Source organism: Urtica dioica, chromosome 9, assembly GCF_054948205.1.
Source record: "Urtica dioica subsp. dioica isolate 48M chromosome 9, U.dioica_male_clone48M_v1_H2, whole genome shotgun sequence".
NCBI classification, from domain to species: domain Eukaryota; kingdom Viridiplantae; phylum Streptophyta; class Magnoliopsida; order Rosales; family Urticaceae; genus Urtica; species Urtica dioica.
In genome coordinates, this window is record NC_142764.1 from 4,694,479 (window position 1) to 4,721,701 (window position 27,223).

Genomic DNA, 27,223 nt, shown 5'->3' on the forward strand with positions numbered 1-27,223 from the left:
AACTCAAGGAGCGAGGCTTGACTTGAGGAACAGAGAGTTTGGCACGAGGACTTGCCAGTCGACTCGTGATGGAAGGCTTGCCGCTCTTCAAGACCTCCGGCCTGACCATCGGCCCTTTAAGCGGCGCATCTTCTCGGTGTTCCGGGTTTTCCGAAAACGATCGACAACATTAGCCCCCCAAGTTCAGCGCTCGGGAGGCCCCGGACGGTGAACTTTTAGTTGTTTCCGCCGGGTGTTTGAGGAAAATTTATTTCCCAGGGCTTCGCCGTCGCGAAGCCTTTGTGATTATAGAGAATATTCTCACAATTGCAAGTGCTCTCTCTCACTTTTTCGCTTCCCTCAACACGAGTGTGTGATCAACACGTGGAGGAGGATCCAAGCGAATAGGAGGCGTAGCTCAACGTGGGCGAGGCAGACGCGATCGCATCCATCGCTCTAGCCCCAGAGCAACGGGGGCATACGCGCGTAGGTAGGGCGTGCATTTGTGCAGAGGCGTACCAACATGTCGCGGCTTATCGGTCTTTTGGCAAAGTTCCGCCCAAGTCATTCTTCGATGGCACTTTGTTCGATGATATCTTCAAGCGGAGTCCGTGGGACTCGATGGTGATTAGCGGGGCGATGATTGCGTAGTCGTGACCTATTAGGGGAAGATCATGGCGTCTGTCTCGGCCAGCTTCGAAGGTGACTGCACTTTTGCATTTCACAAAGGCATGTCATTTGAGGTCTCGGAGACAGAGGTTGATGCTGTGGGCCGATGCTTCGATAAGGCGGAGTGGTACATCGTGGAAGGCACTGCCGCTCCGGGGCCATCGACTGCTCGGGGATCAATGCTCAAAGTTTGATCACGCATCAAGCATAAGTTGGTCTCACGGGCATCCGCCATTCCAGCTTTGGTGACGCTTCTTCGTCTGCGTTCGGAAGATTGACCCTTATTCCCAAAACGTGAGTGCGGGTCTCTGTTGAGGCCTTTGGAGTAGTGTTACTCCGATTTTGGCTGACTTTTTTGCCGGTGCGGAGGCAGATAATCTCCGTTGAAGACGTGAAATTACAACGTAACGAGAGCGATGTGGACTTCTTCTATCATGGTGTTTTTGACGCCCAAAGGGTAAGCTTCCCTCTGTTTGTCTTTTCGCTTTGTTTTGCAATAGTCTTGCTTTGGCTAGCCTGTTCTTTAAATCATTTCAAGTGCTTGTTCGAGGAGCGGGACTCGACTCGGGGAGAATGACTCGACACGAGGAGCATGTTGTCAATGGTGCCCACAAAAAGAGTTGTAGTCTTTATTTTGTACATTTGATGTAATAAAGTCTCACGAAGACTGTTGTCGCAGTTTTTCGGACAACGATTTAGGAGTCGCAGACGGTTAGACCCAAGGCCGGACCAAGTGGTCTCGTCTCGACTCGAGCATGTCGGGCTTGGTATCCCAAGCCGCCCCTTAGCTGTCTATGGTATCTGTCTCGTTCAGGCACCTAAAAAGCAAGCAAAGAAGGTGTGAACTACAAAGGGGAAACAGAGGGGTTGCCTCTGTTTACCTCTCCGACGCTCAACATTAGTAGGATTGAGGTGGTTTGTAGAGGGTTTAGTGTTTAGAGGTCGAGACTTGAGAGAAACGAGCGAGGTACGAGTTCGACAGTGTTTCGGTACTCAAATTCGGATTACCTGGACCAAGGGAGGTACCTTGGTATTTATAGGCGACCAAGGAGCGTCGTGGACAGCCCCTTGGCCGAGAGACGCCTCTGACCCGGCCATGGACGGCTCTGACCCGGCCATGGCCGGCTCTGACTCGGCCGTGGAGGCCATGGCCGGCTCTGACCCGGCCATGGCCGACTCTGACTCGGCCGTGGAGGCCATGGCCGGCTCTAACCCGGCCATGGCCGGCTCTGACTCGGCCGTGGAGGCCATGGCCGGCTCTGACCCGGCCATGGCTGGCTCTGACTCGGCCGTGGAGGCCATGGCCGGCTCTGACCCGGCCATGGCCGGCTCTGACTCGGCCGTGGAGGCCATGGTCGGCTCTGACCCGGCCATGGAGGCCATGGCCGGCTCTGACCCGGCCATGGCCGGCTCTGACTCGGCCGTGGAGGCCATGGCCGGCTCTGACCCGGCCATGGCCGGCTCTGACTCGGCCGTGGAGGCCATGGCCGGCTCTGACTCGGCCATGGCCGGCCTTGAGGTGGCCGTGCGCCGGGAAAGGCTCGGGGAAGCCGCCATATGATGTCGTTGCCGTACCGGGCCGGGACGGACCGGTAACATTAGCCCCCCGAGTTTATTATCGAGTGTAACTCGTGTGATAAACTCGAAGCCTCCACCGTCATTGGCCCACCGGAATAGCCCATCGCCAAGAGGTACGTCCCGGCGCCCTTTAATATTATTATTTTATTTTTTGTCGGTCATTATCGTCTCGTTATTCGCGCCCATGGACCCCATCGACCGCCTATCGGGGTGTGGTACCATTGAAGACGATTTGTTTCATTTGCTCGGGAATCAACACGTGGACTTGGAAACTTTTTGGACTCAATTTTCATCTCTCCCGAGCGTTGCTAACGCGCCTCACTCATCGAGCACGAGCAGTGTCGTCACGATGGCCAGGGAAGACCTTCCCTTGGTCGAAGCGTGGTTTACCGGTGATGGAGGGGGCGCTCGGGCCGGAGACGGCCAGCGCCGGCAGGTGGACGCTGGAGACGATGCGTGCCCCGGAGGAGGCGGCCGGGCTCAAGGCGGCACCGGCGGCCCAGGAGACGTCGAGGAAGACCCGCTCGGGTCGAGGGACAGCGCCTTGGCGCTCACCGGTGGTCTAGGTGGCGCGCGCGCGCCGGAGGCAGCCGCGCCTGGAGCGGCCGACGCTGGAAAGGGTGCGCCGGAGGACGTCGGCCGCGGGAATGGCGCCTCGGCCACGGGAGGCACGGCCTGGGTCGACCCCGACCTCGAGGGAGCCATCACTCGGCCTGGCGGGGCCGTCGGGATGCCCGCCTGTCACGTTGGCGGGGAGAGCCGCTCGGGCGCAGCGACCGGCCCCGGGGAAGCCGCGCACGGCGAAACCAGCGCCGGGGGGGGCGCGTCGGCCGGCGTCGGTGCCTTCTGTGCCGGTCCCGACGTGGGGGAGGTCACCGGGTGCCCTGGAGACTGTGCCCAGGAGGAGAGCCCCTCGAGCCCAGCTGCGCCGGCGAGGACGAGCGCCGCCGGGGAATCGCCGGCGCCGGGGGACGCCGCCCGTGGAGGCGCCAGCGCTGGGCAGGAGGCGGCCCGGCCTGGCGACGTCGGGCAGGAGGTGGCGGCTCGCCTGGCTCCTGGGAAAACCGTAGGCCCGAATGGGCCGGGCTTGTGTGGTGAAGACCCAGCCGGCTGGGAATTGGGCCGGGCCGGCAGGTCAGGCGCGCGGGAAGAGGACCCGGCCGGGCAGGGGCCGGACTGGGCCAGTGGGCCGTGCGCGCGCGAGGGAAACCCGACCAGCCGGGGCCTGGGCCGGTCTGCCGGGCCGGGTGCACACGGGACGAGCGCTGGGGCGCCCGGGCATAGCCCACGGGCCGAAGGCTTGGCCAGCCGGGAATCGGGCCGGGCCGACGGGCCAGATGCATGCTTCGGGAGCGCCGGGCCGCTCGCGCCGGGCCCGCGCATGGAGGAGCCACCCAGCCAAGAGACGGGCTGGGTCCTCGGGCTGCACGCGTACGCCGGAGGGAGCACGGTAGGCCGGGAGCCGAGCCGGCCCGACGACGGTGGACCGACCGGGCGGCGATCGGGCGCGCCCTCGAGCGACCACGCCGGGGCCGAGGGGAGCCAGCCGGCTTGTTAGGGCGGCCATGACGAGGCCCCACCTTGTCCAAGCGCGGTTCACGACGCCGATCGTTCGAGTGATTCGCCCAACCACCACGATGCACCTGTCGCGTCGCTTTCCTCGACCGTGCGGGAAGAAACGCGAGCCTCGGCCTTCCCGGTTGGAGAGTCGGCCATACGGGGCGAGCTCGATTGCTCGGGCATTGACGTCCCGAGTTCGCTCTCGATCATCAACTTCACGAGTCTAAGAAGGCGTTACAGTATCCCAGAGTGCGTGTCGATCTTGAGGCCATTACCCGACGATCTTCCTACTTGCCCGCGCAAGGGGTACGCAGCGGTCCACCAGGCGAGTCTCCGCGGAGTACTAAGACTTCCCTTTCAGCCGGTCATCCAAGAATTGTTGGTTCGCTTAAGGGTGCACGCCTCGCAGATGTCCCCGTCCTTCTATCGGGTGGTTGCGGCATGCCACATGATGTTTTTTCGGGCGAAGAAGAGGGCCATCACTGCCGACGATATTCAAAACCTCATGATGGTGCGAGGGGTGCCCGGGAAGCCTGGCTTCTACCTGGCGTCGCACCGCAAGCGCCTCGCCATTCTTACCAGGGTGAACTCGAAGCATAGATACCCCTGGGTATGGGTGTCCGAATCGTCTTTCGGGGTCGCGCCCCTCATCTTCGGTCCTGTGGCCGACTTTCCACCCATGGGTGACATCGAAGGATCCGAGCTCGACGCGGTGATCAGAGCGGTCCCAGAATCGAGGCGGCAAGGAACGCTCATCGAGTCCCCAGACCTAATGGCGAGGACGGGGTGGTTCGTGCCTAGTGACGATGTTCCTTTGTGCCCCGACCTCGACGCGGGGGTCCCGGAGGATCCCGAGTCCGAGGCGGGGGGGTCGTCGGCTCCCTCCCCCGACGCGGGGGGTACTGGCCACGCACATACTTTCGTGTTATCGTGTTATCGTTGTTTCCCATTATTTGTGCTTGTCGTCATGTTTTAACTGACAAACGCTCTTCTCTCCTCTGTAGGTACCATGGCCCGACGTCATCGACCGCGCGCGAAAATGCCGAGAGCGATGCCCGCTGACGACGCTACGATCGCGGCTCGCCCCCCAGCCGAGGCCCGTCGCGGGGGGTCACCATCGCGGGCGAGGAACGAGGCGATCTCTTCCAACAAGCGACCATCATCGTCGGCTTCTCTCGGGTCACCGTCCGGACACAAACGCGCTCACACGTCGACGGTGTCAGACAGTTTGGACTCCATGCTCTTAGCGGAGGCGGCAGAGTTGAGAGACCAGTGCTCCCGGGGGATCCCTGAGACCTCCTTGCGGGATTTCAAGGGCCTGCTGACAACGAGCGATCTTGAGCACTTCCAGAACGGGATCGGCGACGCCCGAAAGGTATGACTCGCTTTCATGTGTTATGTATCGTTGTCGTGCTTATTGTGATTATACGTGTTTCCTTCGTTTCCACAGATGCTCGCACGCCAAGAGCGGAGCGATCACATTCTCCGAGATATGCTACGACGCATGCAGATCATGGAAAAGGAGAAGGCGAGCATGACGGCTGTGCACGCTGCCGCCCTAGCGGAGGTTCGCACCGCCCAAGAGTTTGAGACGCTAGAGAAGGAGCTGGAGCGAGCTCGCGGAGAATCGGCCGCCGAGAAAGTGCTTCGTGAGAAGGCGGAGCAAGCAGCTGACACCTTTCTGGGGGAAACGAAGAAACTCCAGGCGGCACTCTCGAGCCGGGATGCGGAGCTGAGCATCGTCCATGCTCAGCTATCGGCGAGCGAGATTGCTCGGGTCAAGGTGGAGAGGGAGAGGGACACCTTGCGGGCGGAGATGCAAACGCTCGTCGAGGAGAAGGAAGATGCCGTGCGATCCAAGACGGACTTGGAGGACGACTGGGACTTGACGTTGGAGGCGGCCCGTTACGAAGCGGCGAGGCGAGTCCGAGACGCGACCGCGAAAAAGAACGCGTCCCGCGGGACTACATTTTCCTTCTTTAACGCCATGTTCCCTCCTTATGATGACGAGCCGCCGAAGGACGACCTGCATCCACAGATCCCCGCCGAGGCTGCTCAGTCGACGACCCACCAGCCTGACGGAGAAGCCGTTGGCGGGTTTGGCGCCCCTGACCCCGAAGGAGATGAAGAGCAAGTCGACTTTGGCTCGGACTAGTTGAGTTTTCCTTGGTTTTTCGCGCACTTGTTTAGCGCTCGCTTTATGCTTTCCTTCGTATTATTGTTATGTACCGTGGACTAGTTGAGGCGGGGGGGTACTTGATAACGATATTGCTCTGACTCGGCCGTGGAGGCCATGGCCGGCTCTGACCCGGCCATGGCCGGCTTTGACCCGGCCATGGCCGGCTTTGACCCGGCCATGGCCGGCTCTGACTCGGCCGTGGAGGCCATGGCCGGCTCTGACCCGGCCATGGCCGGCTCTGACTCGGCCGTGGAGGCCATGGTCGGCTCTGACCCGGCCATGGCCGGCTCTGACTCGGCCGTGGAGGCCATGGCCAGCTCTGACCCGGCCTTGGCCGGCTCTGACTCGGCCGTGGAGGCCATGGCCGGCTCTGACTCGCCCATGGCCGGCCTTGAGGTGGCCGTGCGCCGGGAAAGGCTCGGGGAAGCCGCCATATGATGTCGTTGCCGTACCGGGCCGGGACGGACCGGTAACAAAGACTCTTGCTTGTAATTGCTTATTCATTAATAAAAATCTGAAACGTTTATTCATTCGTCCTTGTCCGTTTGAAGCTTTATGATAAAACCTTAGTCTTTAGTCCATAAATAAACTTAACAACTCATGAACAAACTCTTCGTAGTTTTGTTAAATCGATATATTCGCAATCAAAGGGTCAAAGGATTATTGACCTCAGTACGATTGTTAGGAGAATCTATGATGTCTGGTTATGGGGCAGTGAGAGTTGGAGACTCCATAGTTCTTCTAGGTATCTTCCGAAGGTACTGAATTGACCAGTGCACTTCTAGAGACAAAATAAGAACAAACTATTTAACCTCTTATGTCTCGAAGTCACTATGTATGAATTGCATCGTGCTTACCTTAATCCTAAAATGAGACATACCATTTCACAGTTTACGTATTCTCATTTGAGAAAGTCAGAGTTCGGACTCACTATGTGATTCTGAACAGGGCCTATTGGTGAAGTACTAAGTTGTGAAGATGTCATGAGTAACTTTGTGAAGTTCTCATAGATATGGAATTCATGTACAATATTGCTGAAATGCAATGTATATCACCTCATGCTTTGTTCTTTGGAATGTGAATAAATGAATTGGCCAGTGTCCAAATTGAGTCCAGACTCCATTGGAGACTTGTTAGCTCCTCGTCAATACATTGTTTCTAACTTATTCACAAGCGACAAAGGAGTTGAGGAAATAAAAGCTAGAAGGGTAAAATGGTAATTTTGTAAATCCCGACTAGCTGATGATATTCATGAAGGGTAAACATAGATAATATTCAGTCGATCCGCTCATCATAATTTGGTTGAAATCTTGTTTAGAAAATAAATTCATTTGAACCGAGAGATTTTCAGTGTCAACTCTTTGGTGGAGTCAGTTGACATTAAGCTAAACTTGGAAAAGGTTTGTGAACTTTTGAGTCCAAGTGTTTAGCTCAAGCTTTGTTCATTTGGATCCATGAGGTCACTATCACAAATCACATCGAGTAGGAATAGTTAAACTAGAAGCTAAGTCAAAACAAGAACGAGACAAGTTTTACGAAAATTGTCAAAAGGGAAATTTTGTCTTTTTGGACATGGCATGAAATGAATGTCAATAAATTTTTTTGACATGGTCGTATGATGACTAATAACACTCGGCCATGATATGATCATTGGGCACTGTGAATTAATTTAATTTCATAGAATTTTACTTGAAAATTCTTAATGGGCTTTTTTTATGTTGTCATGAACAAGTAAAGAAAAATCTAGAAAGGCATTCTAGAAGCCTTTTTGCCGTCCAACCCAAGGAAATGGGAGATAAAATTCGTGCAGCCCTTAGTGTGGAAGAGAGTTTATTTTGTGCATTAATGTATGAAGATACTTGCCAAAAGAAAAAGAGGAAACAAATTTCCTCTAGAAGGAAATTGTGATGGGCGGCCAAGGCAAGGTCAAGGCAAACAAAATAGGAAACAATCTTGTTTGTAGAAGGCTGCCACGCGTCCAATTGAAAGAGGAAATAAGGCAATATTTGATCATAAATATGTGATATTCTATAGAAGAGGAAACTACCTTATTGAAGGTAAAGCCTCTCCTATAAATAGGGGCCTTATTCTACTCATTTCATTCATCCCAAGTTTTAGAGATTGAGAGCTTCTCTCTCTAGAACCTCTTGGCCGCCCCTCTATCCTTCTCTCTCTAAGTTATTTTCATTTTTGTTTTGGCACCTAGGTCCTCATTTGACCTAGCGAGTTTAGCTCTTCGACTTTGAGACTTGTTCTTAAGTCGTAGTGTTTAAAAGTGCCCACACACTAATTCCTAATTTTCTCGAGTGATTATAGTGATAGAAACTTTCGTGGTTGCTCGAGTTGACGAGGAAAGAAGAGAGACTGCTGCAAAGGAGATGAACGTTTTCAACCTTCTGAAGGCTCATCAACGTTCAAGCTTTTAAAAAGGTTAGTAAATTATTTATGCTCATAATAGTTTTTATTTACATGTGATTGCTCTTTGTCTAGGTTAGTAAAATCGTTTTACTTGTCAAAAGAAAATTTTTAAAATTCCGCCGCTTACCGAAGCGTTAAACTTTTTCTTAAACCCTAGATCAATTCCAACAGAGCAAGGCTCGACTTGAGGAGAGTGACTCGACTCGAGGAGCGAGGCTCAACTCGAGGAGAGTGACTCGACTCGAGGTGCAAGGCTCGACTCGAGGAGAATGACTCGACTCGAGGAGCAAGGCTCGACTCGAGGAGAATGACTCGACTCGAGGAGAATGACTCGACTCGAGGAGCAACGCTCGACTTGCGGAGAATGACTTGACTTGAGGAGCAAGGCTCGACTCTAGGAGAATGACTCGACTCGAGGAGTAAGGCTCGACTCGAGGAGAATGACTCGACTCGAGGAGCAAGGCTCTGTTGTCAATGGTGCCCACAAGAAGAGTAGTAGTGTCTATTTATGTACATTTGATGTCATATAGTCTTACGAAGACTCTTGCTTGTTATTGCTTATTCATTAATAAAAAGTTGAAACGTTCATTCATTCTTTCTTTGTTTGAAGCTTTAGTCTTTTAGTCCATAAACAAACTTAACAACTTACGAAGAGACAAATGTAGATTTGCATGAACAAACTCTTCGTAGTTTGCATAAAACGATATATTCGCAATCTTAGGGTCAAAGGACTATTGACCTCGGTATGATTGTTAGAAGAATCTATGATGTCTGGTTATGAGGCATTGAGAGTTTGGGACTCTATAGTTCTTCTTGGTATCTTCCGAAGATACTGAATTGACCAGTGCACTTCTAGAGACAATATAAGAACAAACCATTTAACCTCTTATGTCTCGAAGTCACTATGTATGAATTGCATCATGCTTACCTTAATCCTGAAATGAGACATGCCATTTCACACCTTAGTATTCTCATTTGAGAAAGTCAAAGTTCGGACTCACTATGTGATTCCGAACAAGGCCTATTGGTGAAGTACTAAGTTGTGAGTCTGTCATGAGTAACTTTGTGAAGTTCTCATAGATATGGAATTCATGTACAAGATTGCTGAAATGCAATGTATGTCACCTCATGCTTTGTTCCTTGGAGTGTGAATAAATGAACTGGCCAGTGTCCAAATTGAGTCCTGACTCTTTTGGATGAAACAATGTGACTTGTTAGCTCCTCGTCAATACATTGTTTCTAACTTATTCACAAGCGACAAAGGAGTTGAGGAAATAACAGCTAGAAGGGTAAAATGGTAATTTAGTAAATCCCGACTAGCTGATGACATTCATGAAGGGTAAACATAGATAATATTCAGTGGATCCGCTCATCATAATTAGGTCGAATTCTTGAGTAGAAAATAAATTCATTTGAACCGAGAGATTTTCAGTGTCAGCTCTTTAGTGGAGTCAGTTGGCATTAAGCTAAACTTGGAAAAGGTTTGTGAACTTTTGAGTCCAAGTGTTTAGCTCAAGCTTTGTTCATTTGGGTCCATGAGGTCACTGTCACGAATCACATCGATAGGAATAGTTAAACTGGAAGCTAAGTCAAAACGAGAACGAAAATAGTCAAAAGGGTATTTTTGTCTTTTGAGACAAAGGATGAAATGAATGTCAATAAATTTTTTGACAAGTTCATTTGATGACTTAATAATACTCGGCCATGACTTGATCATTGGGCCTTGTGAATTAATTTCATTTCATAAGAATTTTATTGAAAATTCTTAATGGGCCTTTCACATGTTGTCATGAACAAATGAAGAAGCTTCTAGAAGCTCCTTCTAGATGTGAAATGGGCGCCCAAATACCCAAGGGAAAGAGAAATTATTTTGTGCATAAATGTATCAAGATACTTGCCAAAAGAAAAAGAGGAAACAAATTTCCTCTATGAGGAAAACATAAGTTCGGCCAACACAAGGGAAAGAGAGAGACAAACTAAATGAGGAAACAAATCCAAGGCTTATTGAAGCACATGTTGGACGTGCAAAGCAAGGGAAAAAGAGGAAATAAGATTTCCTCATAAAGGCTTGGAAAATAAGAGGAAACTACTTCTTTCCAAGGCCAACCCTTCTCCTATAAATAGGACCCTCATTCCTCTCATTCTATTCATTCCACATAAGTTAGAGATTGAGAGCTTCTCTCTCTAGACCTTGTGGTGGCCGAACTCCTCTCTCTCTCTGTTTCTATTTTATTTTCGATTTTTCTTGTTTTGGCACCTAGGTCCTCACTCGACCTAGTGTTTAGCTCTGCGACTTCAAGACTCGTTCTTAAGTCGTAGTGTTTAAAAGTGCCCACTCACTGATTCCTTCTTTTCGAGTGATTTAGTGATAGAAACTTTCGTGGTTGCTCGAGGTGCCGAGGAAAGAAAGAGAGACGTGCTGCGAGGGGAGACGAGCGTTGCAAACTTTCCACAAGCTTCTTCAAAGTTCAAGCTTCAAGAAAGGTTAGTAAACTTCTAGCTCATATTGGTTTTTAATTACATGTACTTGCACTTGTCTAGGTTAGTAAAAACTGTTTTACTTGTAAAAGAAAATTTTTAAAATTCCGCCGCTTACCGAAGCGTTAATTATTTTCTTAAACCCTAGATCGATTCCAACAAATGGTATCAGAGCTATGGTCAAAGAGATGCATGTACATGTTTTTAAAATTATGAGCTTGAAAATCGTTTTCGAAAGTTTACTAATTTTGTGACAAGTTAGAATTGTAATCTTAGATTTTTTTTTTTAATTTAATGCTCTTGTCTTTAAATTAAAAAGCATGTTGATTTTCTATGAGTTTGGGAAGTTTTTAAAACACATTAGAATCAGTTCTAAAAGTTTTTAATTTTTTATATTGAAAAACGTGTTTTAAAGGTTTGAGAAATTTCGGTAAATTTTGTGACTAGTTACTTTGTCTTTCTAGTTTCTTTTATTTACCGTATTCGTTTTATGCTTGTTGTTATTTCTTTTATTCTATGTTATTACCCTGCTAATAAAACACAAATAAAAGCTTTAAACAACATCTTAAAACGTTCCGTTACACTTGATTCTTTTTCGCACCTAAGTAGGACCAAACTTTAATTTATTTCTTTTTCTTCGAGCTGGAGTAAACCCGCATTAAAAGTGGCATAACTCTCTACTCAGAAATCGAAATTTAATGATTCTTGAATCAAATTAAAGCTCTGTCTGTCCTCTGTCCAATGCCACCGGTTTCGGCTGAAAAGGACATCGGAGCCGCCAGATATGGCGATTTTACTCTGAGGTGCGCGGCTGTCTGAAACTCCAGTTTTTTAGAAATCCGGATTTTCAAACCCCACTACCATGAGTTATAGAACTCTAATGAGAAAGTTTTCTTGAGCAAAAATGTTTTTCATATGATTATAAACATGATGTGTAAGATTAAAATGTTTTGATTTTTGAAAGTTTAATTGAAATTGAATTTTTACAAAACTAGTTTGAATTTTGAAAAACCGTTTTCACTTTCAAACTTGAAAATATTTTGTCATCCAAATCAAATAAATTTTCAAAATGTTTTCAAAACTATATCTATATCACATATGTTCAAAATCTATATGCTCTTGAAAATTTGAGTGGGGGGTCTCCTTGTAGACAAGCCGAAAAATAAAAAGATGTGTAATCTCAAACTTTCAAGTGTTCGAGTGAGTTGAAGTTCACACTTCCCTCACGCACTTTCCCGAAATAGAAAATAGGAAAAGATCGAGTATGTACCTTGTGCCTTTATGCACTAATACTGCTCTGAACATGTCGATCTAGGATTCTCTTCTAGTTGTCCGCTCTGTTGCTCTCTAACTAGGAAATTTGTTTCCGAACTTATAAGAGTCGATGAACCAACTCCAAAAACTAAGTGGGAGGGTTATATTCGTTGTTTGTAACCCGCGATCCCCAACACTAGTGAAAGATGCAATAACGTGGGACTAAGAGCCGCTCTTGCGACCCTCACTTAAATGTGAGTACTCCAAGGCGTTATTGCTTCGATCATTGCTCAATGAGCTACGTCCGAGAGTGATGCAATGATGGCAAGGCCTCCCCTTGGGGGATTGTTTTTCAAAGCTGATCTTTTGGACTAAGTGGTTGGTTGCACGCTTAGGCTCAATCCCTAGTATCCTCCCTTGAGGCTCTGCGAAAGGATGTGAGTGATCAAACCAATTTACAAGGTGGCTAGTCAAAATAGATGTATTGACATCTTGGCTTAGCATTAATGATGTGTCATTTACTTATAAATGGAGATTTTTTGCGGCCTTCTCTTGAGGGAGTAAATTATCGTTTGGTTTATAACACCTTTGGATTTTACAAAAGTCTTAATAAAACTTAAATCCTAAACCAAAGACTAATCATAAACTTGTTTCAACTTTTATAGGCAATATGTCTCTCAACCCTCTCTCTACAATTCTTTCCTCGAATAAACTCGAAGGCGACAATTACGTCGACTGGAAACGTAACCTCGACATAGTCCTTACTGTCGACAAGCACAAATGGGTTCTCACCACCCCCTGTCCTCAAACGAATGAAGATTCGACGCAAGAGGAGAAAGACGCCCTGGCGGCCTGGCTTCGATCCGATGAGATTGCGAGATGCTATATTTTGGCATCGATGAACAATGTGTTGCAACAACAACATCGTGATTATGAAACTGCCACCGATATGCTCTACAATCTCCATGAGATGTTTGGAGGGCAAGGATGTCAAGCTAGGCAACAAGCGGTCCGACAATTCATGAACTGTCGTATGAAGGCTGGAACTCCCGTTAGAGATCATATGATGCTGATCATTAGCTATCTCAACGAGATGGAGATTCTTGGATCTGAGATTGATGGGGAGACTAAAATAGATATGATCTTGGAAACTCTCCCCGAAACCTTTGATACCTTCAAGTTGAATTATTCCATGAACAAGCTAGAGTACACTGTTACCGAGCTCATGAAGGAACTTCAAACCGCTGAGGCACTCACTAAGAAAAAGAGGGCTCAAGGAGAAGTACATGCTACTGCCTCCACCTCTGGATCTAAGAAGAGACCTCGCAACGCCGAGAAGAAGAACCAACCTAAGGTTCACACGAAGAAGAAGGCGCCAAAGGCTCCGAAGGTGGACAAGTCTAACGACAAGTGCCACCACTGCAACGAGCCTGGTCACTGGCGTAGGAACTGTCCTGCCTACCTCAAAACCAAAGCAAAAGGTATTGTACTTGTTACTGAAGCCTGTTTAGTAGCTGATAATGTATCATCGTGGTTTATTGACTCCGCTGCTACTAACCATATTTGCTGCTCCTTGACTGGTTTTAGGAAAAGCAAAAGCTTAGAGGATGGCGACTTCTGCTTCAAGTGGGGTGATGAGAGCGTGGTGTCTGCGAAGGCTGTGGGATCCGTGACGCTATCTTTTGAAGATCGAACTTTAAATTTGAATAATGTTTATTATGTTCCTTCCTTTGGGAAAAACCTAGTATCTGTTGCTCAACTTTTCGAGCAAGATTATTATTTAAAGTTTATAAAGAATGGAATTCGTATTTCTTTTTCTAATTCTTTCGTCACTGATGCATGTATGAAGAATGGTCTTTTTTACATCTATCCCACTCAACCTTCTCTTTTAGACACCGAAATAGATAACGATCTAATTAGGGAGCCAAAGAGGATCAAACTTTTTGAATCCTCCGATCTAACCAAATCAACATACCTCTGGCACTTAAGACTTGGTCATATCAGTCTAGATAGGATTAAGAGACTTGTGAGGGATGGTCCACTCCAAGCCTCTGCAATAGGTTCACTACCTACTTGTGAATCCTGCATAGAAGGAAAAATGACTAAGCGACCTTTCTCCGATAAGGGTCGAAGAGCCACTGAGTTGCTGGAACTAATACATTCTGATGTATGTGGTCCGCTCAACCAACAAGCACGTGGAGGATACGAATACTTCGTTACCTTCACTGATGATTACTCACGATATGGGTTTGTCTATTTGCTTAAACACAAATCCGAGACCTTTAACGTATTTAAGGTCTTTAGGGCTTTAGTGGAAAAGCAAACTGGCAAAGTGATCAAAACCCTTCGATCTGATCGAGGTGGTGAGTATATGTCTGGAGAGTTCGATGACTTTCTTAAAGAAGAAGGTATCGCTTCTCAGCTTACCGCACCTGGCACACCTCAACAAAACGGAGTGTCAGAGAGAAGAAACCGAACTCTTATGGAGATGGTTAGATCAATGATGAGTTACTCATCACTCCCGCTTTCCTTTTGCGGATATGCCCTCGAAACAGCCGCCTACATTCTGAACCAAGTTCCGTCTAAAACGGTTCCTGGTACTCCTTATGAGAGATGGACTGGCCGTAAAGTGAATCTTGGCCGCATCCGAATTTGGGGTTGCCCTGCACACGTGCTGAGGCAAAAGACTAGCAAGTTGGCTAGTAGGTCAGAATTGTGCCTGTTTGTAGGATATCCGAAGGAAACCAAAGGGTTTACTTTCTATAATCCCGAGGACGATAAGACTTTCGTTAACACGAATGCTCGTTTCCTTGAGGAGGACTTTATGAAGGATGCGAAACCTAGAAGCAAAATTGTGCTTGAAGAAAAGTTGGGTGAGGAAGCTTCTACCTCATCTGTAAGAACTATTCTTACCCCAACTGAAACACAACCTAACTCATCAGAATCTCGTCAAGTAGTACTTAGACGTAGTGGGAGGGCTACTCAAAAGCCTGACAGGTACATGTCTTATGGAGACTCTCTTGTAGCCGTCTCCGACATGGATGACCCTGTTTCCTATAGCCAAGCGATGGCTTGTTCTGAATCAAACCTTTGGCTTGACGCCATGAAAGTTGAAATGCACTCGATGTATGTCAACAAAGTCTGGAAACTTGTAGACCTTCCTGAAGGGATTAAACCCGTAGGGTGTAAGTGGATATACAAGAAGAAAAGGGGTCCTGATGGGAACGTCGAGACGTTCAAAGCACGACTTGTGGCAAAGGGTTATACCCAACAAGAAGGGATTGACTATGAAGAAACCTTCTCGCCAGTCGCGATGCTTAAATCCATCCGCATACTCATATCCATAGCTGCAGCTCTCGACTATGAGATCTGGCAAATGGATGTCAAGACAGCCTTTCTGAATGGCAATCTTGACGAGCGCATTTACATGGCTCAACCAGACGGTTTCGTGGATAAAGGTCAAGAGACCAAGGTTTTTGAGTTGCTTAAATCCATTTATGGACTAAAGCAAGCCTCTAGGTCATGGAATATTAGATTCGATGAAACTGTAAAGAGCTTTGGCTTTGAACAGTCAATAGATGAGCCTTGTGTTTATAAGTTAATACACGAAGGCAAGGTTGTGTTTCTGGTACTATATGTCGATGATATACTACTCATTGGTAATGACGTGGGTAAGTTATCTGAGGTTAAGGTCTGGCTAGCAAAGCAATTCGATATGAAGGATCTAGGAGAAGCCGCGTACATTCTGGGGATCCAAATCTTTCGAGATAGGAAAAACCGGACCCTGTCGCTCTCTCAAGCATCTTATATTGATAAGATAATGGATCACTTCTCGATGCAAGACTCCAAGAAGGGCCAAACACCCTTTAGGCATGGAGTTTCACTCTCTAAGGACCAGTCTCCCAAGACTGCACAAGAGATTGAAGACATGAGGAAAATTCCTTACGCCTCTGCCGTAGGAAGCCTCATGTATGCTATGCTTTGCACAAGACGTGATATATGTTTCGCCGTTGGCGTAGTTAGTCGTTTCCAATCCAACCCTGGACCCGAGCACTGGATTGCTGTTAAGCATGTTCTTAAGTATCTTCGAAGAACTAGGAACTTGATGCTTACATACTCAGGTACTGACCTGACTGTGACGGGATATACCGACTCCGATTTTCAAGCGGATAAGGATTCCAGGAAATCCACTTCGGGATCTGTGTTCATCCTTAATGGTGGAGATGTTGTGTGGAGAAGTATTAAGCAATCTTGCATTGCTGACTCCACAATGGAAGCAGAATATGTGGCTGCTTGTGAAGCATCCAAAGAGGCTATATGGCTTAGAAAATTCCTTAAGTATTTGGAAGTTGTTCCAAACGTCGACGAGCCCATGACCCTTTATTGTGATAATAGTGGGGCTGTCGCTAACTCAAAGGAACCTAGAAGCCATAAGCGCTCTAAGCATATTGAGAGGAAATACCATTTGATTCGAGAGATCGCGCAACGCGGAGACGTGGAGGTGAAGTAGATCTCTGGTAGATCTATTCACCAAGGCCCTAGCAAACATGGTCTTCGACCAACTTCGAGAGGGATTAGGCATGTAGGACTACTCACTTCTTCTTTGAGTCAAGTGGGAGTTTGTTGTCAATGGTGCCCACAAGAAGAGTAGTAGTGTCTATTTATGTACATTTGATGTCATATAGTCTTACGAAGACTCTTGCTTGTTATTGCTTATTCATTAATAAAAAGTTGAAACGTTCATTCATTCTTTCTTTGTTTGAAGCTTTAGTCTTTTAGTCCATAAACAAACTTAACAACTTACGAAGAGACAAATGTAGATTTGCATGAACAAACTCTTCGTAGTTTGCTTAAAACGATATATTCGCAATCTTAGGGTCAAAGGACTATTGACCTCGGTATGATTGTTAGAAGAATCTATGATGTCTGGTTATGAGGCATTGAGAGTTTGGGACTCTATAGTTCTTCTAGGTATCTTCCGAAGATACTGAATTGACCAGTGCACTTCTAGAGACAATATAAGAACAAACCATTTAACCTCTTATGTCTCGAAGTCACTATGTATGAATTGCATCATGCTTACCTTAATCCTGAAATGAGACATGCCATTTCACACCTTAGTATTCTCATTTGAGAAAGTCAAAGTTCGGACTCACTATGTGATTCCGAACAAGGCCTATTGGTGAAGTACTAAGTTGTGAGTCTGTCATGAGTAACTTTGTGAAGTTCTCATAGATATGGAATTCATGTACAAGATTGCTGAAATGCAATGTATGTCACCTCATGCTTTGTTCCTTGGAGTGTGAATAAATGAACTGGCCAGTGTCCAAATTGAGTCCTGACTCTTTTGGATGAAACAATGTGACTTGTTAGCTCCTCGTCAATACATTGTTTCTAACTTATTCACAAGCGACAAAGGAGTTGAGGAAATAACAGCTAGAAGGGTAAAATGGTAATTTAGTAAATCCCGACTAGCTGATGACATTCATGAAGGGTAAACATAGATAATATTCAGTGGATCCGCTCATCATAATTAGGTCGAATTCTTGAGTAGAAAATAAATTCATTTGAACCGAGAGATTTTCAGTGTCAGCTCTTTAGTGGAGTCAGTTGGCATTAAGCTAAACTTGGAAAAGGTTTGTGAACTTTTGAGTCCAAGTGTTTAGCTCAAGCTTTGTTCATTTGGGTCCATGAGGTCACTGTCACGAATCACATCGATAGGAATAGTTAAACTGGAAGCTAAGTCAAAACGAGAACGAAAATAGTCAAAAGGGTATTTTTGTCTTTTGAGACAAAGGATGAAATGAATGTCAATAAATTTTTTGACAAGTTCATTTGATGACTTAATAATACTCGGCCATGACTTGATCATTGGGCCTTGTGAATTAATTTCATTTCATAAGAATTTTATTGAAAATTCTTAATGGGCCTTTCACATGTTGTCATGAACAAATGAAGAAGCTTCTAGAAGCTCCTTCTAGATGTGAAATGGGCGCCCAAATACCCAAGGGAAAGAGAAATTATTTTGTGCATAAATGTATCAAGATACTTGCCAAAAGAAAAAGAGGAAACAAATTTCCTCTATGAGGAAAACATAAGTTCGGCCAACACAAGGGAAAGAGAGAGACAAACTAAATGAGGAAACAAATCCAAGGCTTATTGAAGCACATGTTGGACGTGCAAAGCAAGGGAAAAAGAGGAAATAAGATTTCCTCATAAAGGCTTGGAAAATAAGAGGAAACTACTTCTTTCCAAGGCCAACCCTTCTCCTATAAATAGGACCCTCATTCCTCTCATTCTATTCATTCCACATAAGTTAGAGATTGAGAGCTTCTCTCTCTAGACCTTGTGGTGGCCGAACTCCTCTCTCTCTCTGTTTCTATTTTATTTTCGATTTTTCTTGTTTTGGCACCTAGGTCCTCACTCGACCTAGTGTTTAGCTCTGCGACTTCAAGACTCGTTCTTAAGTCGTAGTGTTTAAAAGTGCCCACTCACTGATTCCTTCTTTTCGAGTGATTTAGTGATAGAAACTTTCGTGGTTGCTCGAGGTGCCGAGGAAAAAAAGAGAGACGTGCTGCGAGGGGAGACGAGCGTTGCAAACTTTCCACAAGCTTCTTCAAAGTTCAAGCTTCAAGAAAGGTTAGTAAACTTCTAGCTCATATTGGTTTTTAATTACATGTACTTGCACTTGTCTAGGTTAGTAAAAACTGTTTTACTTGTAAAAGAAAATTTTTAAAATTCCGCCGCTTACCGAAGCGTTAATTATTTTCTTAAACCCTAGATCGATTCCAACAGGCTCGACTCAAGGAGAATGACTCGACTCGAGGAGGATGGCTCGACTTGAGGAGAGTGACTCGATTCGAGGAGCAAGGCTTGACTCGAGGAGAGTGACTAGACCCGAGGAGTAAGGCTAGGCTCGAGGAAAGTGACTCGACTCGAGGCCCAAGGCTCGGCCCGAGGAGAGTGGCTCGACTCGAGGAGCAAGACTTGACCCGAGGAGAGTGACTCTAATCGGGGAGCAAAGCTCGACTCGAGGAGAGTGACTTGACTCGAGGAGCGATGCTCGACTCGAGGAGAGTGACTTTACTCGAAGAGCGAGGCTCGATTCGAGGAGAATGACTCAACTCGAGGAGCAAGGCTCGACTCAAGAAGAGTGACATGACTCGAGGAGCAAGGCTCGGCTCGAGAAGATTCTGCACGACCTCATTCGTCGCCAGGGACTCTTCCAGGAGGAGCTTGCTCGAGCGAAGTCTCAGCTAGCTCAGGCCGAGCGAGGTTCTCGCTCAGAGGCGGAGTTCGCGAGTCTGTCTGAGCAGCTTCAATTAGCTCACATGGAATGGGGAGTCTCCCAAGGCGAGTGTGATCGCGCTCAGTTAGCGGTGGCGAAGATGGCATGAACTGCGCCTAGTATGGCAGTTCAGGAGCGTCTCATGGCGGTCCGAGTGCGCTGCGATTAGTCATCATATGCAGCGCCTTGTGGCGACTCAGAGCACTTTGTAAGGGACGGCTTTGTTGTGCCATGTAGGCATCTTACGTGCGCTATGTAGACATCTTAAGTGGGCCATGTAGGTGTTTTAGGTGCGTCGCGAGGGACGAATTGGTTGCGCCAAGTAGGCGTCTTACGTGCGCCATGTAGGCGTCTTAGGTGTGTCACGAGGGACAATTTGGTTGCGCCATGTAGGCGCCTTACGTGCGCCATGTAGGGGTCTTAGGTACGTATGTTGTCAATGGTGCCCACAAGAAGAGTTGTAGTCTTTATTTTGTATATTTGATGTAATAAAGTCTCATGAAAACTCTTGCTTGTAATTACTTATTAATTAATAAAAAGTTGAAACGTTCATTCAAACTTCCTTGTCTGAAGCCTTATGATAAAACCTTAGTCTTTAGTTCCTAAACAAACTAAACAACTTACGAAGAGACAAATGTAGATTTGCATGAACAAACTCTTCGTAGTTTGCTTAAAACGATATATTCGCAATCTAAGGGTCAAAGGACTATTGACCTCAGTATGATTGTTAGGAGAATCTATGATGTTTGGTTATGGGGCATTGAGAGTTGGAGACTCTATAGTTCTTCTAGGTTTCTTCCGAAGGTACTGAATTGACCAGTGCACTTGTAGAGACAAGATAAGAACAAACCATTTAACCTCTTATGTCTCGAAGTCCCTATGTAGGAATTGCATCATGCTTACCTTAATCCTGAAATGAGACATGCCATTTCACAACTTACGTATTCTCATTTGAAAAAGTCAGAGTTCGGACTCACTATGTGATTCCGAACAGGGCCTATTGGTGAAGTACTAAGTTGTGAGAATGTCATGAGTAACTTTGGGAGTCTTTTCCTCCTTTTTCCATCTTGTGGGAGTAGGATTTGGACTCCTACCGCCCTAAGGGTCTATACATAGTAGCCTCCCTTCTCTTATTCTCCCACTTTATTTTTTCTCTCTTTCTCTACACTTTCTCTCTCTCTCTCTCTCTCTCTCTACATTTTTGCATTATGGATATTCCCTCCCCCTTCTCAACTGAGGATCCCGAGATTGATTTCTCTCTCTTGTTTCAGGACTCTGAGAATGTTGAGAATGACCTCTTCTCGGGATTAGGAGAGGTTCTTTTGCACGTGGAGGAAAATCCAAGTGGAGTGGAGCAATGGTTTGAAGAAGGCGAGCTGGACGCGACTGCGCCCGTTCCTCAACCTCGGGAGGAGTGCGCGCTGACTAGGTGTGGCACGGACGAGAGTGCCAGTTAACCTGTGTCCGAGGAAGCTGCGCCTCGCCTCGTGATCAACTTGGTTGGCGAGGGGGCGCGCGACGTGCCCCGGTCTGACGTGCCAATGTCTGACTTGGACGTTCTTGGCGTGCCAGGAGAAGTTGTTAGCGTGTCCACGATGACCCTGCTAGAATCGGTTCTCGACGAGATTGACTGCGTGGATGACTTTGGGCCAGAGTCAGAAGATCCCAGAGGTGACTCGGAGACGTGCTTGGGAGCCGAAGTGTTGTCAATGGTGCCCACAAGAAGAGTTGTAGTCTTTATTTTGTACATTTGATGTAATAAAGACTCATGAAGACTTTTGCTTGTAATTGCCTATTCATTTAATAATAAAGTTGAAACGTTCATTCATTCTTTCTTTGTTTGAAGCTTTATGATAAAACCTTAGTCTTTTAGTCCATAAACAAACTTAACAACTTACGAAGAGACAAATGTAGATTTGCATGAACAAACTCTTCGTAGTTTGCTTAAAACGATATATTCGCAATCTAAGAGTCAAAGGACTATTGACCTCAGTATGATTGTTAGGAGAATCTATAATGTCTGGTTATGAGGCATTGAGAGTTGGAGACTCTATAGTTCTTCTAGGTATCTTCCGAAGGTACTGAATTGACCAGTGCACTTCTAGAGACAAGATAAGAACAAACCATTTAACCTCTTATGTCTCGAAGTCACTATGTATGAATTGCATCATGCTTACCTTAATCCTGAAATGAGACATGCCATTTCACAGCTTACGTATTCTCATTTGAGAAAGTCAGAGTTCGGACTCACTATGTGATTCCGAACAGGGCCTATTGGTGAAGTACTAAGTTGTGAGAATGTCATGAGTAACTTTGTGAAGTTCTCATAGATATGGAATTCATGTACAAGATTGCTGAAATGCAATGTATGTCACCTCATGCTTTGTTCCTTGGAGTGTGAATAAATGAACTGGCCAGTGTCCAAATTGAGTCCTGACTCTTTTGGATGAAACAATTTGACTTGTTAGCTCCTCGTCAATACATTGTTCTAACTTATTCACAAGCGACAAAGGAGTTGAGGAAATAACAGCTAGAAGGGTAAAATGGTAATTTCGTAAATCCCGACTAGCTGATGATATTCATGAAGGGTAAACATATATAATATTCAGTGGATCCGCTCATCATAATTTTGTTGAATTCTTGAGTAGAAAATAAATTCATTTGAACCGAGAGATTTTCAGTTTCAACTCTTTAGTGGAGTCAGTTGGCATTAAGCTAAACTTGGAAAAGGTTTGTGAACTTTTGAGTCCAAGTGTTTAGCTGAAGCTTTGTTCATTTGGATCCATGAGGTCACTGTCACAAATCACATCGAGTAGGAATAGTTAAACTAGAAGCTAAGTCAAAACAAGAACGAGACAAGTTTTACGAAAATTGTCAAAAGGGTATTTTGGTCTTTTTGGACATAGGACGAAATGAATGTCAATAAATTATTTTTGACATTGTCATATGATGACAAATGAAATAAATATTACTCAGCCATATTAGTGTAATTGGGCCTTGAGGAATAATTTCATTTCATAGAATTTTACTTGAAAATTCTTAATGGGTTTTTCTTATGTTGTCATGAGCAAATGAAGAAACATCTAGAAGCTCCTTCTAGAAGCTCAAATTTCGTCCAACCCAAGGAAAATAAGGCTGAATTTCGTTCATGCCATAGTGGGAAAGAGAGGAAACAAATTTCCTTTAGAAGATACTTGCCATGTGCATTGATGTATGAAGATACTTGCCAAAAGAAAAAGAGGAAACAAATTTCCTTTAGAAGGAAAGTGCATATTCGGCCAACTAAGAGAGAACAAATGAGGAAACAAATCCAAGGACTTGCATGACATGTCATGAACGTCCAACATGGGTAGAAAAGAGGAAATAAGATTTGCTCATGCCTCCCCTATAAATATAGGCCTCATTCCTCTCCTTTTAGTCATCCCACATAAATTAGATTGAGAGACTCTCTCTCTAGACATTGTTAGCCGATCCTCTCTCTCTCTCTCTCTAGTTATTTTCGGTTTTTGTTTTGGCACCTAGGTCCACATTTGACCTAGTGTTTTAGCTCTTCGACTCTAAAACTTGTTCTTGAGCCGTCGTGTTTAAAAGTGCCCACACACTAATTCCTTTTCTCTCGAGTGATTTAGCGATAGAAACTTTCATGGTTGCTCGAGTTGCAGAGGAAGGAAGAGAGACGTGTTGCGAGGGGAGACGAACGTTGCAACCTTTTTCCAAAAGCTTCTCAACATTCAACCGTCTAAAAGGTTAGTAAAATTCTATGCTCATAATAGTTTTTATTTACATGTGCTTGCTCTTTGTCTAGGTTAGTAAAAACTGTTTTACTTGTAAAAGAAAATTTTTAAAATTCCGCCGCTTACCGAAGCGTTAAACTTTTTCTTAAACCCTAGATCAATTCCAACAAATGGTATCAGAGCTATGGTCAAAGATATGCATGTACATGTATTTAAAAATATGAGCTTGAAAATCGTTTTCGAAAGTTTACTAATTTTGTGACAAGTTAGAATTGTTTTCTTAGATTTTTTTTTATTTATTGCTCTTGCCTTTAAATTAAAAATCATGTTGATTTTCTATGAGTTTGGGATGTTTTTAAAACATATTAGAATCAGTTCTTAAAGTTTTTAATTTTTTATATTGAAAAACGTGTTTTAAAGGTTTGAGAAATTTCGAGTAAAATTTTGTGACTAGTTTTCTTGTCTTACTAGTTTCTTATTTTTACTTGAATCGTTTTATGCTTGTTGTTATTTCTTTTATATCATGTTATTACCTTGCTAATAAAACACAAATAAAAGCTTTAACAACATCCTAAAACGTTCCGTTACACTCGATTCTTTTTCGCACCTAAAAAAAGGACCAAGCTTTAATTATTTCTTTTTCTTCGAGCTGGAGTAAAACCCGCAGTAAAAGTGGCATAACTCTCTGCTAGAAAATCTAAATTTAATGATTCCTAAATCAAATTAAAGCTCTCTCTGTCCTCTGTCCAATGCCACCGGTTTCGGGTCAAAAGGACATCGGAGCCGCCAGTTATGGTGATTTTACTCTGAGGTGCGCGGCTGTTCCGAAACTCCAGTTTTTTAGAATTCCGGATTTTCAGCCCCACTACCATGAGGTATAGAACTCTAATGAGAAAATTTTCTTGAGCAAAAATGTTTTTTATAAGATTATAAACATGATGTGTAAGATTAAAATGTTTTGATTTTTGAAAGTTTAATTGAAATTGAATTTTTACAAAACTAGTTTGAATTTTGAAACACCGTTTTCACTTTCAAACTTGAAAATATTTTGTCATCCAAATCAAATAAATTTTCAAAATGTTTTCAAAACTATATCTATATCACATATGCTCAAAATCTATATGCTCTTGAAAATTTGAGTGGGAGGTCTCCTTGTAGACAAGCCGAAAAATAAAAAGATGTGTAATCTCAAACTTTCAAGTGTTCGAGTGAGTTGAAGTTCACACTTCCCTCACGCACTTTCCCGATATAGAAAATAGCAAAAGATCGAGTATGTCCCTTGTGCCTTTATGCACTAACACTGCTCTGAACATGTCGATCTAGGATTCTTTTCTAGTTGTCCGCTCTATCGCTCTATAACTAGGAAAACCGTTTCCGAACATATAAGAGTCGATGTACCAACTCCAAAAACTAAGTGGGAGGGTTATACTTGTTGTTTGTAACCCACGATCTCCAACACTAATGAAAAGTGCAAGTTTCGCCAGACTAAGAGTCGATCTCTTGGACTAAGTGGTTGGTTACACACTTAGACTCAATCCCTAGTAATCCTCCCTCGAGGCCCTGCGAAAGGATGTGAGTGATCAAACCAATTTACAAGGTGGCTAGTCAAAATTTGGTGTATTAACATCTTGGCTAAGCATTAATGATGTGTCATTTACTTATAAATGGAGATTTTTTGCGGCCTTCTCTTGAGGGAGTAAATTATCGTTTGGTTAATAACACCTTTGGATTTTATCAAAGTCTTAAATAAAACTTAAATCCTAAACCAAAGACTAAATCATAAACTTGTTTCAACCTTATTAAGCAACATGTCTCTCAAACATCTCTCAATCATCCTTTCCTCGAACAAACAAAAACTACGTAGATTCGAAACATAATCTCGACATAATCCTTACCATTAACAAGCACAAATGGGAACTCACCACGCCATGTCCTCCTCTGACGAATGATGATTCAACTCAAGAGGGCAATGATGACGCCTTAGCGGCCTGGCTTCGATCCGATGAGATTGTGAGGTGCTATATCTTAGCATCTATGAACAATATGCTGAAAAGGCAACATTGTGACATCGAGACTGCCTCTGACATGCTCTACAATCTCCTTGAGATGTTTGGAGCGCAAAGGCGTCAGGCAAGGCAACAAGCAGTCCGACAGTTTATGAACTGTCATATGAAGTCTAGGACTCCTGTTGGAGACTTTATGATACTGATCATTAGTTTTCTGAATAAAATGGAAATCCTAGGATCTGAGATTGATGGGAAGAACGTCATAGATGTGATCTTAGAAACTCTCCCCGCATCTCTTGATACCTCCAAGATGAACTACTCCATTAACAAGCTAGAGTACAATGTTACCAAGCTTATGGAGGAACTTCACACTACTGTAGGTCTCACTAAGAGAAAGAGGAATCAAGGAGAGGCACATGCTACAGAGCACAAAGCCTCCGCCTCTAGAACTGAGAAGGGACCTTACAAGGCCGATAAAAGGAACTGTCCTGCCTATCTCAAAGCAAAGGAACATAGTATTGTACTAGTTACCAAAGCATGCTTAGTAGCTGATAATGTATCAACGTGGATTCTTGACTCCGCTGCTACTAACCATATTTTTTGTTCCTTGAATGGTTTCAAGAAAACCAAAAGCTTAGAGGAAGGCGAGTTCTGTTTCAAATGGGGTGATGGGAGCCTGGTGTCTGCGAAGGCTGTGGGATCCGTGACGCTGTCTTTTGAAGACCGCACTTTAAACTTGAATAATGTTTATTTTGTTCCTACCTTTGGGAAGAAATAAATATCTGTTGCTCGTCTTCTTGAGCAAGATTATTGTTTAAGGTTCATTAAGAATGGAATTCGTATTCTGTTTCCTGATAATTCTTTTGTCACTGATGCATGTATGAAGAATGCTCCTTTTTACATCTATCCCACTCAACCTTCTCTTTTAGACACCGAAATAGATAATGATCTAATTAGGGAGCCAAAGAGGATCAAACTTTCTGAATCCTCCGATCTAACAAAATCAACATACCTATGGCACTTAAGACTTGGTCATATCAGTCTAGATAGGATTACGAGACTTGTGAGGGACGGTCCACTCCAAGCCTCTGCAATAGGTTCACTACCTACTTGTGAATCCTGCATAGAAGGAAAAATGACTAAGCGACCTTTCTCCGATAAGGGTCGAAGAGCCACTGAGTTGCTGGAACTAGTACATTCTGATGTATGTGGTCCGCTCAACCAATAGGCACGTGGAGATTACGAATACTTCGTTACCTTCACCGATGATTACTCACGAAATGGTTTTGTCTATTTGCTCAAACACAAATCCGAGACCTTTAACGTATATAAGGTCTTTAGGGCTTTAGTGGAAAAGCAAACTGGCAAAGTGATAAAAACCCTTCGATCTGATCGAGGTGGTGTGTATATGTCTGGAGAGTTCGATGTCTTTCTTAAAGAAGAAGGTATCGCTTCTCAGCTTACGGCACCTGGCACACCTCAATAAAACGGAGTGTCAGAGAGAAGGAACCGAACTCTTATGGAGATGGTTAGATCAATGACGAGTTCCTCATCACTCCCTCTTTCCTTTTGGGGATATGCCCTCGAAACAGCCGCTTATATTCTGAACCAAGTTCCATCCAAGACGGTTCCTGGTACTCCTTATGAACGATGGACTGGCCGTAAAGTGAATCTTGGCCGCATCAGAATTTGGGGTTGCCGTGCACACGTGCTAAGGCAAAAGACTAGCAAGTTGGCTAGTAGGTCAGAATTGTGTCTGTTCGTTGGATATAGAAAGGAAACCAAAGGTTTTACCTTCTATAGTCCCGAGGACAATAAGACTTTCGTTAGCACGAATGCTCATTTCCTTGAGGAGGACTTTATGAAGGATGCAAAACCTAGAAGCAAAATTGTGCTTGACGAAAAGTTGGGTGAGGAAGCTTTTACCTCATCTGTAAGATCTGTTCTTACCCCAAATGAAACACAACCTAACTCATCAAAATCTCGTCAAGTAGTACTTCGACGTAGTAGTAGGGCTACTCAAAATCCTGACAGGTACATGTCTTATGGAGACTCTCTCGTAGCCGTCTCTGACATGGAT